We start from the raw sequence: 14,217 nt of genomic DNA on the forward strand, positions 1-14,217 counted from the left end.
GCGTTTTGCACCATTTCACAAAGACATTCCATTTGTTGGCATAGAGCTGTCTCGTAGATGGGGCTCTAGCGTGCAAAATTGTATTCTTTATTGCCTGTGAGAGGTCTTCGTCATCCGATGTGACCCGCTCAACGGCCACACATGTAGGTTCCATAACTCTGGCCGCGGATGCCAAATCGAGCCGCGAGCCTGAGAAAGAAGGTCTCGTCTTAGTGGGATTTCCCACGGATGCGCATAAAGGAGCTCCACTATTTCTGGAAACCACGGTTGGTTCGGCCAGTGGGCAGGATCTCAAGCCAGCTTGAGTCAAGCGACATAAGTGGGCTGCTACCGCCTGTTCAACGGGGGGGAAGCGAGCCATATACCATTTGGTCTCCGCGGTCAACGGATGTAAAAGCTGCTATATTGGAGAGGTGCAGCCTCGCCGAGTATGGTGAACTCCACAATTTGGAGAGTTCAGCGTGGACTTCGGGGAAAAATGGGCCAGGTCAATGCAGGGTGGTCTTAATTTGGCGACCCGGCAAAAACCACTCGTCCAGCCGAGAATGAGTTGGTTCTAACGGAGGTGACCATTCGAGCTCCAGCTCGTCTATAGCCTTAGTGAGAATGCGGACAAGCTCCGCATCCGCCGTCGAAGAATGGTCTCCGCCTTTTAGGTGGGGAGAAGCAGCGTCCTCTAATGACGCAGACGAGCTGACAGTGTCTGAAGCCGTGAGAGATACGCCGTCGTCATGGTCCTCTTCTCCACGTTCACTGCTGCCGAACTGCACGAGGGCAGAAGTGCCGCCGGGCAGGCGAACACTTTTAGTGAACAGGACGGGGGAAGAAGAGTGTGGGGATGTGGGTGCATGCGGGACTTGAACTGGCGGTACAGCCTCACAATCCGTTTACTCCATATCCTTGCATTGAGCATTGTCGTTCCCCAGGTCCTCGGGAGAGGCAACAGAGTGAGAGCGGATGGGTCATTGCACTTAAATAGTGCTATCCGAGCGCAGAGCGTTTTGAGGCACATTGCCTCGCAGTGTGGGCATTCAGACTCCACCAGCGCTGCTTCTGCGTGGGCGCAGCCCAGATAGAACACACAGCTCTTGTGGCCGTCAGATGTGGGAACAGGTTTCCCACATCTGCACTTATGCAATGGCATCTTGAAAAAGATGGTCCAGTCAGCGCAAGCGTGGAAATATTAAACTCTTTTAGCTCACCAGAGCACGGCAGGGGAGTGGTCGTCTTCAGGAAGGGAAGCGCCGTCCACTGCAGATAAGTGTGACTCAACGGTGAAATCCAGGAGTGAAGGAGATAAATTCTGACTGATGGCGTTGTTATGCCACCCGCTTATATAGAAAGCTGAGCGCCGCACGCTCAGTGGCATTGGCTGAGCGGATGTGAACGCCATTGGCTCAATTCAGTTGCATCTGAATTGGCGTGATCCAATAGGAGTTCAGAAATCGGAGAAAAGGAATTTTTCCCAGAAGCGTCAGCGACGCGATGTAAGTGACCGAAATTGAAAGGGAACAGTTTTATATACGTAATTAATTTAAAAATCACAAATGTTTCTGTGATGTTTAGGGGTAGAGGTAGGGTTAGGATAACTTAGCTTATAATTATCTCATTATAAAAACAATAGAAGAAAATGGAAAATCCCTAAACCTTGTGTTGGTTTTTCCTACATTGTGGGGAGAAATGTCCTCGCATGGATAGTAAACCTGCAAGCACCTATATTGTGGGCACCAGCCAACATCCCCACGAGGAAAATGGCTTAATAAACATTCTAAATAATGCCCTAATGAAAATGTGAAAATACAATAAGGTTTTTGTGAGAGTTAGGTTTAGGGGTAAGGATAGGCGTAGGAAGTAGAAAATAGCTTATCCTTAACCCAGAATAGAAGTTAATGAAAATGCCTCACTGTGACAGGAAAACAAACGTGTGTGTGTGTGTGTATGTGTCAAGTGTTACTATTATTGTGGGGACCATGATGAAAATAGCTTCATACAGGGACTAAATAATGTGCTATGTCACATGTAAAAATGCCCAAGGTTAGTCTATAATGATCCTAATTAACTTAATTTTGATATAAACACACACACGTAGATGTGTAGGAAGGAGAGAGAAGGTTACAGACCATGTCCTGCTCACAAAATAATGTGTCTCAACTCACAATGGCAGCTTGTCTTTAACCTGCCTCTGAGCTGCATCAGCTCTGAGCTGTTTGTATGTGTTTATTTGTGTCTCTTTGGCTCATATCACTTTTGAGTTCTGAATTACCCTCATGCTTCGGTCTCTGTAATAGACTCATCTCTTATTGCTTTTAAGCACACATATACACATGCTCATCTAAACACACTATCACACTGCTGTCAAATTCTATCCCCTTATATCACAGATTTAAATCCAATATTACAGCTAATCTTAGTGACCACATACTGTGCAACTCATTTATGGTATATTGCCTTCTTCTCTTTCTTTACTTTTAGTCTGTGTCATCCTTTTACTTCACTCAGCTGCCAGTCTAAGAACTGGCGCTGGGCTGTAATTACATCTCTGTGTAATTACAGGACTTTCAGATCTTTTGTCATGTCCCAATTTCAAAATGAATAAAGAAACTCAGATAATGCATAGACTCATATACATTTTGTGTCCTGAATTTCCTAGAGTTCTCCACTTAAAGGGCTGCCAATGAAAGGACTTGCACCTCCTTGGCTGGTGAGTATGTTTTAATTTTTCATAGTTGTCTGTTTGTTTCATGTTGTTCCTAACTGTCCATGTGGTCTCTTAGACTTAGTTTTTGCTAATGCTTTTAAATGATTGCTCATCCTTAACTGATGCAGTCCCATGTTTGTTATGAAGGCAGTGCATGTAATTATTTAATTAAAAAATGAAAGCACTCACAGTATAGCCAACTCTTATCAAATTATTCCACAGCCCTGGTCAGCTTGATGTTGTAGAAAGGCATGTTTTGGTTTCATTGTCTTTGATTAAGGCTATGGTTGTACTCTTTATTGCCTTTAGCTGAATATTAAATATCTATCACCCCTTCTGCTGGCCTATGAGGATCAGCTGAATGCCAGAGAGAAACTCCTCAAGTCCTGTGAGGTGAGTTAGTGTGTGAGAATAGGAAAGTTAAAATAATTTCCTCCTTATATATATTTGTTTCTATGTGTAAGAATTATTCTTCTTGTGAGCATTTGAATATGTGTATTAAATGACAATAGCAGACTTATACATATGTGACATTTATAACTATTTCGGGAATACAAGAGAAAGCAAATACGGAAAAGGTGGAAATTCATCAGTCTTTTGTGGTTTCGATGTGATTAATCCCCAGGTTGTATATAGTATGAACTAATCCATTGCATATATGTATTGAGTGTTAAATTCTGGTGTTTATTATAGATAAAAGACAGATGAAAGAACCAATGAGATTAGCCACATCCATCCATCCATCCATCTGAAAGATAATTTCTGAAAGATAGACCAAACATCACTTAAGAGAGCTTCATTCTTCAAGGTGTTATTTTGAGAGCTTACTTATCAGCTGTTTGATGAGAACTGAGGTGACTCTTTGCTCTGGTTCTGAAGTTTCAGATGATTTCTAGCTGAGATTAATACACTTAAAGATTCACTGGAGCACGGTTAACCTGCACTCATGCATACCAATAATCATCCTTAAAGGAATGGTTCACCCTAAAATGAAAATTCTATCATCATGTACTCACCCTGAAATTGTTCCAACCTCTATGACTTTATCCACTTTTCCACCATCAGGCCAAAGGGTTTTGAACACGGTGAGGAGTGGTTCCAGTAGCATTTCCACTTGAGCACGGTTAGGCACGGCACGATCCCAAACCATTCTCTGCCTGGATTTCTCAGCATGATTGGCTAAATATGCTTAACCATGCTCAACCATGCTGGTGAAATGGCTTTAGTACGTGGCCAATGCCAAGTTAACTCATTTATTTCTAGGCAACTGGCAAAGTTCGCTATGGTGGGGTTAATAAAATTTAATTTTTTAAAAAGTGTATTTTTGGTGTATCTTCACAATTTTATTATGATGGTTTAACTAGTATAGTACATAATTTTCTACATGCCTTTTTCTTCAGGGAGGTAAATTACGCTAGCTAGCTTATTAAAACTTATATAATATATCATTATATTACTTGTATAATGTTGTGAGCAGGGTGGAGCCGAGCGGCGTCTGGGCAGAGCGAGGCTGGGAAGATAAGTGGCGAATGATTTCCAACTTCGCGCCACACCGGCAGACGGGAGAGAGATGCACGAAGCTTGTCTGCGTTCTTGTGTGTGTTTTATGATTTGATGTAGCTGGCTGAAAAGTGTGTTTTTGTTTCTTGATACACTGAAAAGAGTAATTAAATGTCTATGTGTTTATCAAGCCGGTCCCAGCTTCCTCCTTACAGTCTTAATTGCTACACTGGTGCCAAAACCTGGGATGGAGGAAGGATGCGCCTTCCAAGGAGTCCTCGCCGTTGACTGGGGGTCACGACGGCGAGGGAGTGCTCGATCCGGTGATGCTGGAGCCCCGCGTCAACCAGCAACCGGAAGGAACGGCTAAGGGGTCCAGCACCGTCACGCGGCATCGCGGATGAAAGCAGGACAGCGGGGCCGAGAACCACTCGACGGCGTAACTGGGGCCGGCGAGCTCCTCTCGCCTCTCTCTCCCCTCTCTGCTTTGTCTCTCCCTTTTGTTATTCCCGCCCCCTCTCTTCCCTTTCTCCTCTCTTTTGCCCTGTTCCCCCTCCCAGGCACGCACAGGTTGGATCCGGAGACCGGTGTGACCTGTCGATGTTTTGGCGATGGGGGTATGTGGTGCGCAGGGCGGAGCCGAGCGCCATCTGGGCATGACTTCCACCTGCGTGCCACACCGGCCATGCGTTCCAGTGAGAGGAGGCAGGAGTATTTAAGGAGAAGAGACAGCGGCAGACGGGAGAGAGATGCATGAAGCTTGTTCGCGTTCTTGTGTGTGTTTTATGATTTGACCTAGCTGGCTGAAAATCAGTGCGTGTTTTTGTTTCTTTATACACTGAAAAGTGTCATTAAATGACTATGTGTTTGTCAAGCCGGACCTAGCTTCCTCCTTACCATCTTAATTGCTACATATAATATTTTGCCAATACATTTTTTTTTAACTAGCCTGCGAACTTTTACTTTTCTGTGTTCGTGTCTGCCTTTTTCTCTTTGCATTTCTTTTTACGACATAGGACATGTTTTTCATGTGCTTTAGCAGAGTATAAACCAAGGGGAAAAGCAGCAATATGTGATCATCCTCCATAGTGCACTCGCTCCAATGTTTACCTCTCACGCTGTTGCCAACTGACAAATTTGTTACATACATTCAAGCACCACAGTGGAAAAACAAACTGTTATCATGCAAACTGGCCCAGATCAGCACAGAACTACACTGTTTTGCAACAATAACGTCCTGCCTAATGGTGGAATAGAAGATTTTTTTTCCTCTACAGAAAACAAAATCAGAGAGGGAAAATGTTAGTATTAGACACCAGTCACTTTCATTGTATCGAAAAAAGATGCAATTAAATTGAATGGTTACTGAGGCCAACATTCTCTCTAACATCTCCTTTTTGTATTCCACGGAAGAAAGAAAGCCATACAGGTTTGGAATAATTAAATATTGACTTTTTGGGTGAAATTTAAGGTATTTTAGGAGTTGGTGGAGTTTGTTGGGTGGCAGAATGATGGTTGCCTTTGTTTCTTCTCCTTACAGGAAGAGCTGCAGTGTTTGAGAGCACGTGCAGAGGAGGTCATTCAGGAAAATGCTCAAGTCAACAAGAGCAGCACTGTCAGCAACAAAGAATGGTGAATTTGAGTGTTTGTGAAAAATGTGTTTGCATATGCATTTTGTTTTTTGTAACTGGTAATGAAATCACAATTGACTTAAGTTGAAATCCCCCTGAGAGGACTGGGATTCACAACAAAAATTAGAAGGAAAAAAAAGGAAAAAGGATGTCCAGTTGGATTCAGATAGTCTTGAAAGTGATAACAAAAACAGGTAATCTTGTCCTGGAGGCATGCCTCACGCTTCCAGCTCTCTCTCCCCGGTCCTGTGCAATCGTGACTGGGTGTAGTCATGATAATCAGTGTGAGGATGTTTCTTCATGAGGTAGAGTAAGGATACATGTAATTTACTGTATGTTTTCTCTTATTTAATTCATAAAAAATAACTCCACACAAACATTTTTATCGCCCTCTCCTTTGGCTTTCTAATATCTCCTCCGGGTTGTTTTTAGAACTTGTTTTAGGTCTGTGTTGCCATGGGAACTATGCTTGCATGTCAGACACATAATTTAAGTGTGATAATACACATTGTGTGTTTGTATGTGTGAGAGCAAAGAGCAGTTGTTAAGAAACTAAGTTTTTCTGCTTTTTGTTTAATGAATTTTTCAGTGTGGAAATGAAAAGAGAAAACTTTCTTTTGCCGTGAATATACCTCACCCTCAGCCATACTTTTTTTTTTTTGCATCTGAATTTCTGACACAAAGAAAACTCAGAGCTCTCTTTGTGTTAGGAAGTTATTCAGTGGCTATGCATGCAGAATTGCAATGTTATTTATGTAATTAACAACCAAACTGAAATTATTGTGTATTTCGTAGAGAGCTTCCAGCTTTTGTCTTTGTCTATATTAATTGCTAGCTGTTCAGTCAGCTCATCTTCTTCATCAATGAAGGACCTTTCTTCTCTTTCCCTGCTGCCAGCTTCACTGTAATGACAGTATCATTCAGACATTGAAACAGGTGTGTGTTTGTGTGTAGGTGGCAATTGCAGGAGCAAGCTCGCTTGGTGTTGGAGGAGAATCAAGTGTTCACAGAGCAATTGGAACTGCAGCATGCCAAAGCTAAGGAGGCCCACACCAGACACACGCAGGAGGGTATGGCACACACCACCTCAATGTTGGAGAAACTTGCTTTATAATGCTTTGGGGTTTTGGTCTAATTAGCCTTCTTGCCTCAAGGTTGAAGTATAACTTGCCAACTTGAATCAACTGGGATAAAAATGAAGCTTAGTCTAGCAATGGAAGGTGGCTTAGAAAATCAGCTAGTGAGACACTAGCTGAAAAGTCATACAAATGTCTAGTCTGGCTCTGAGTGGTCTAGGATGGTAGTATCTGTAGTCTCCACTGATCAAAACACAAAACTGCTCAAGATATCTGTTGTACTTTCAGATCCAGATGCTTCTAATACTTACTGTATTTGTGTTCACAGGAACATTTTCTTGCTTATAGGTTAGGTTTATAACTTAGGAAACTTAAGGATTTCTCAGTTATATTTTCAGGGTTCCCACGCATCCTGGAAAACCTGGAAAATTGATGACTAATTTTCCAGTCCTGGAAAACACCTGGAAAATGCAAGAAAATCTCAAATGTCCTGGAAAATCTTGTTTTGTCCTGGATAATTATTTTAAAACTTTTTTCATATTTTCCCTTTGCCTAGAACGTACACCACCAGCCCTGAAATCAGTCGTTAGCAGCTGAAAGTGCTATGTTCAGGGGATGTGGAGTTTTTGACTCATGATCTATTATATTTTGGAACCGCAATGCAAGCCCCATTGCTATTGAACAAGTCATATTTCTCGGTGGCACATGCAGCAGCTAGATAATGTTATGCTCAAATGTTTGTAGTAAATGTTAACTGGTAAGCAGCGAGCTAGCCTTGTTAACTTGTCATTTATTTGGTAATTTGTTTGCTAATAATCTTTCGACAGTCTTTTTGGATCAGTTTCTGATTATATTAACACATAGTTGTTAGGCGACACATAGTTGTTACCAGACTTTTGTATCTTGGCAAATATGAGCAAAGTTTGTGACATTGTTGGGATCTCTTCTGAAACTGTAGAGGAAACACATTAAATTATTACAGTCATTTTCAAGGGAGAAAAATCAGCCAGAGACTTAGGCAAAAGCCTAATTTATGTATTTTAATCTCATTGCTGTCTTGGAGAAACAATTGTGTTATTGGATTTTTCTTTTCTGTTGTAGGTTATACTCATGCACTGTATTGTCTATTCATGTGTCTACTTCAGCATATTCCTCTCTGCCTTTATTCAGCATATTCACCTTATGCGCAAGAGAAAATTTTGATTTGGAACTTCCATTCTAGCGGTCACTATATAGATATCTATGGTGTTGATGTCAAAGTGTAATTAGCTAGCTAAGTTGATTTACAGGTTATAGAGTTTTCAAAAGTGTTCAGGGGATGTCATAACAACTGGAAGCAGAGCGGGGAGATTTTAAAACAAGAGTACTTAATACACAAGATCTTGCCATGCACTCAAACACAAAACAGAGACCAACACATTGACAGATAACAGGAAGGAGAAGGCTGTCCGACCGAGGATGTGATAATTATTAACATGTTGAATCCTTAAAATTAAGCAGAATTGCACGAATAACAATTAAACGCTTGTATCATTAAAACGTGCTGTGTGTCATAGCTATCTGAATGTGATCTGCCAGGTCCAATTTACCTCTGCGGATGTCGGAAAAAACAAACATTTAAAGAGACAGAAATACACCTCATGAGTATTGTAGAAGGGTGCTGTAGACACACCATCAATTCTTGGTGAAAAATACTTAATGTTCTCCCACACGTAATCCATTGTGATCGACTCTTTTCAGTAGCTTCAATACAAACAGGAAGTTAGATGACAAAATTCGGAAGAGCAGAGATTGGAAAAGTGGCGGGTCTGAATAAGCTGAATACTGCTTACTTATTATTCATATGCATACATTCATATGCCTATCTTTGTGTGTAGTATGTAAGATCATGAAACAGGAGATGTTGTTGGAGTCAGACAAGTAGGCTCTGGAAAAGGAGCTAGAGGTGGAGCGTAAAGAGCACCATGCCCTAAAGACCAAGTTTCAGAGTGTGTGCTTGACTTTAAAAAACTCTATGAGCTTGGTTCAACACAACACTGTGACAGACAAACTCAAAAGGTACAGTCCTCAAGTTACCCTTTTTTTGAAGCTTATCAGATTTGCCCCTATTGTTGTTACATTTTCTAAATTTAATCATTCAAAATACTTGAAAAGGGCACTTTTAGCTTTTACTTAAAAAACCTAATAGAAAACAGCCTCAGAACACCTGCTGTGTTTCACCTTTTTCACTGGAAGGTAGACGCTTTCAATAAAAAGAAAGACAGAATAAAGAACAGCCAGAAAAGTAGTAAGGAGAAACATTAATTGCTTTTGATGAGCTACTGAAGTGTGAGAGGGTTTGCAGTTAGTATTGAGTGAGGGGAGGTAGTGTGCTTCCTATTAGATTTTTTTTTTTCCAGTTAAAACAGGATTTTAATAAATAATTTGAATTTTTTTGGTTATGTCATTAATTTAGGAACATACCAAGAGAAAGACAAAGGGAGAGAGAAAAAGCACTTCTTTCCATTTATTTTTTATTTTTACCCTACACATGAAGTAACATGTGAAAATGGTGTAATGAAATGGATGAAAATAGCACACAGATTTACATTCATCACACACAAGGACACAAACCCTTTCGCTTGCATATATATACTGGTACAAACATGCATGTTGCCATAGGCACACACAAAATGCAGGTGCGTTTGGTAACAAAGAAAGATTGGTAACATTTTACAACAAGGTTGTATTCATTAACATGAGTTAATTACATTAGTTAACATTAATATCCTGGTTAATATTAATTACAACATATACTAATATATTTGTAATGTTAAAATTTGGATCTGTTAACAATAGTTAATGCATTATGAACTAGAATGAACTAACAATGAACAACTGTAAAAATTTAAATTAACATTAACCAAGATTAATAGGTGCTGTATAAAAATAATTGTTAATTAATAGTTCATGATACCCAATGCATTAACTAATGTTAACAAATCCTTATGTAAGGATGCTCTATTAAACCTGAAAATTGTTTACTCCACATATAAAGATAAATGCATACCTTTACCTTGAATCTTCTCTATATGTCTTGTGTGTGTGTGTGCCAGGTAGCTGGAGGAACATGAGAGTGAAGAATTCAGAGGTTGAAGTGCTGTTGGCTCGTATGAGTGCGTTGAAAGCTGAGAGAAAGACTCTACTGCTGGATAAAACCAACCTCAACTCCCACATAAAACACTTTGAGACAGAGCTTCAGCTTTCACATCAAGCTAACAGGTGCATGCTTAAACGTACAATCTCGTGTTCAACACACATACAAAAAACATTTTATGTGTGCAAATCTCTTTATAACATATAATCTACACATAAGCTACACGTAAGCTAAATATAAGTGACATAATTATTTTCTCAGGCACTTATTGAGTTTAAATAGATGCACAACTTACATAATTTCAGTAGTACACCCAAATGATAGTAGTCATATCATACTGTTATAGTTTACTTCCATGTTGCTTCTTCATCAAATAGCAATGTCAAATGTAAATCAATCACTGAACAGTGCCATCTTGAGGAAGAAATAACATGTATAAGATGAAAACTGGTGGCCAAAAGTTTGGAATAATGTACAGATTTTGCTGTTTCGGAAGGAATTTGGTACTTTAATTCACCAAAGTGACATTCAACTGATCACAAAGTATAGTCAGGACATTACTGATGTAAAAAACAGCACCATCACTATTTGGAAAAAAGTAATTTTTTATCAAATCTAGACAGGCCCCATTTCCAGCAGCCATCACTCCAACACCTTATCCTTGAGTAATCATGCTAAATTGCTAATTTGGTACTAGAAAATCACTTGCCATTATATCAAACACAGTTGAAAGATATTTGGTTTGTTAAATGAAGTTTAACATTGTCTTTGTGTTTGTTTTTGAGTTGCCACAGTATGCAATAGACTGGCATGTCTTAAGGTCAATATTAGGTCAAAAATGGCAAAAAACAAAAAAAAAAAAAACCAAAAAAAAAACAGCTTTCTCTAGAAACTCATCAGTCAATCATTGTTTTGAGGAATGAAGGCTATACAATGCTTGAAATTGCCAAAAAACTGCAGATTTCATACAAAGGTGTACACTACAGTCTTCAAAGACAAAGGACAACTGGCTCTAACTAGGAGAGAAAGAGATGTGGAAGGCCAGATGAACAACTAAACAAGAGGATAAGTACATCAGAGTCTCTAGTTTGAGAAATAGATGCCTCACATGTTCTCAGCTGACAGCTTCATTGAATTCTACCCACTCAACACCAGTTTCATGTACAACAGTAAAGAGAAGACTCAGGGGTGTAGGCTTTATGGGAAGAATTGAAAAGAAAAGGTAACTTTTGAAACAGTCCAACACAGACATTGGACAACAAATAATTGGAATAGAGTATTATGGATCTTAACCCCATTGAGCTTTTGTGGGATCAGCTAGACTGTAAGGTGCGTGAGAAGTGCCCGACAAGACAGCCAAATCTATGGCAAGTGATACAGAAAGTGTGGGGTGAAATTGGACAAACTGACAACTAGAATGCCAAGGATCTGCAAAGCTGTCATTGCTTCATGAGGAGGATTTTTTTGGATGAGAACTATTTGAAGTAGTTTAAGAAGTTCTGCATTTTTATTTTTCAAATTGTAATAATAATTTTTCACGTTATTGGTACTCTGTTATTATCCTGACTATACATTGTGATCAGTTGAATGCCACTTTGGTGAATAAAAGTACCAATTTCTTTCCATAAGAGCAAAATCTGTACATTATTCCAAACTTCTGGCCACCAGTGTATGTATACATGTATATGGATTACTGATAAATCACCATTGTTGTTAATTCATTGTTGCACAGAAAATCGATGTATATAGTACTCATTCTTCTTGTAATAAACAAAGAAGTAGATATCCTGTGAAAGTAAACTTATATGAAATAATCTTAAAAATATAATTTGTGGATGCGCAAAAAACAAAATGAACAACAACAACAACAAAAAAACTTACATACCTGGGGACTCTAATAACCCTATACACTTTTGGTTCTTTTGATACTTAAACCGAAACTTGCAGCAAATTCGCCACTGATAATTTTCAGATGCAATTGAGCTTTGTGGCAAACTTGCGGCAAATTGTCCATTGTTGCCAAAGGTTTGCCAGAGGTTCACCTCTACCGGCGAAGAGCTGCAAACTTCTGGCAAACATTTGCGGCAAATCAAATGCTTATTTGCATTTGAAAATTACGAGTGGCAAATTTGTGGCATATTTGTGGCAAGTTTGTGGCTAGTTTAGATTTCTTGTAAAGGATTTATTTTTTGTGTTATTTATAAGAGAAACACTGAGGAATACTGAAGAGGTATGGACACAACTCCAGAAAATGGATGAGGTGCAGGGGTGGAATGAGGTCCCAGGTCACTAAAGACCCGAGGTATGCGTTTAAGGGTTAAACTTGTGGTCTTATAACGGATGGGCTATCACTGGATGAAAAGAGCTGTATCCGGACGAGTAGACTCCTGTATAAACTGCTGAAATTCAGACTTATTCAGAAATCTACTGGCCTGGAGTCTCAAATTCCACAGGCCCACCCGATTATATACTATTTTGGATGTATAGTGAGTGACGATTCCTTCTGTGTTATGGCCATTTATTGCCATGGTAAGTAATCCCCTTAAGTTGTCTGTCAGGAGACTTTTTCACACCTGAGTCCCATTTGCATTTATCACCTTTTGGATAAAATGGTCACCCCTATTGGTAATTTATCTCAAATGGGATTGGCTGCCTTTAAACTTAACCTACCCTTAAATCTTAACAACCATTGAGTCACTGCATATACTGGCTTTCATTTTATTGTTTACAATTTATTTACCACATCCTTGAATTTTGACAGCTATTGGGCAACTGCAAGCATTGGATTTAATTTTATTGGTTAAACTTAAAATTTAGCCCACACAATCCCAAACAACATTTAAGCTTATGCCTCTTATTAAAGGCCTTCAATCAATGTTGACACAACATAAATTCTGAGACAATAATTGTAAATAATCTGCCACCAGGAGACATTCTGGGGTTAAAGGAGCAAAACGTTGTTGAGCGGTGGTACCCGGCTGATGACCCTGCAGCTGACCTATGGGCACCGGAGGAGGTGCTTCAGGCAGTAATGCCATAGCAGGCCAACAACTACCTGTGTAATTAATGCTATTTCTGGTAATACAGTGACTATTGTGAACAGGGCAGTTGGAGTCCAGGGAAGACTGGAGGACAGCCAGGAAAGACTGAATGGCGGTGGGAAAGACCGCACCGAGAGTGGGTGGCTGGGAACCCAACCCACTAGTCTCTCAAAGAGAGACACCAAGTATTCACCACAAAACTGACAAAGAGAAGACAACCCATAGGCCCTCCAAGAGGCGGGTTGAAAGATGGGCCTAATCGGACGGATCATACGAAAATGACAGGAACGAACATGGATAATGTGATGAGCCTGCGGATATGTGGGTGTGGGTGGGAGAAGGTGATCACATTCAGGGAACTACGAATCCACCAGGGAAGAGCAAGATGTGGAGGGAAAGGCCAACAGCAACCTTGCACTGCAACGTCAGATCAGACAAGAGGGACCAAATGCCAGGTCGAAAAAAACAGTACCGACAGACCCATCGTTGTTGAGGGAAGGCAGTTAGGTGAGGAGGAAGACCCTGTAGTGGAGAGTGACCTGCTTTGTGAGCACCAAGGAGATGCATCCACCTGTCCTGAAAGACCAGAGCCAAGAACAGACAAAAATCAGGCCAAAGCCAGCGAGGCAATAGTATGGCAAAAACTGTATGCAGACCTTAGTGAAATACTAGAAATATCACTGCGAGGGGGTTTGAAGGCTAGGCTCAACTTGTTTGGAGAAATTCTCTATCAGGAGTGCAACGTCAGGTTCGGCATAATTGCCACCAAGAAAACCACTGCGCTGAGACAAAAAAGGGAAGTGAGAAAGAGAGATCAAGCAACTGTTGCAAAGGCGACGACAACTCCAAAGGAACTGGAGGAAGGCAACATCGGACGAGAAAGGTCTCAAAGTGCTGTGGGAGGATATCAAGCAGAGGCTAGCCAGCCTGCGGAGGGCTGAGCGCATTCAAAAGCACAGAAATAGGATGGAGAAGGAGCGAGCCAACTTCTACAAGAACCCCTTCAAGTATGCCAGGCAACTGTTGGAGGAAGCAAAGACTGGGAAGCTGGAAATGACCAGGGAGGAGCTGGAAGAATACATCAGAAGGCAGTATAGCAACCCAGCAAGGAATGAGCCATTAGGTTTGCCAGGGT

General features: G+C 40.6%; 1 pseudogene; it reads left to right on the forward strand.

The window, feature by feature from the left end:
• LOC127449759 (centrosomal protein of 89 kDa-like) overlaps nucleotides 1-14,217 on the forward strand; it is a 74,899-nt pseudogene that overhangs the window by 40,834 nt on the left and 19,848 nt on the right.

This window comes from Myxocyprinus asiaticus, chromosome 2 (genome assembly GCF_019703515.2).
Source record: "Myxocyprinus asiaticus isolate MX2 ecotype Aquarium Trade chromosome 2, UBuf_Myxa_2, whole genome shotgun sequence".
NCBI classification, from domain to species: domain Eukaryota; kingdom Metazoa; phylum Chordata; class Actinopteri; order Cypriniformes; family Catostomidae; genus Myxocyprinus; species Myxocyprinus asiaticus.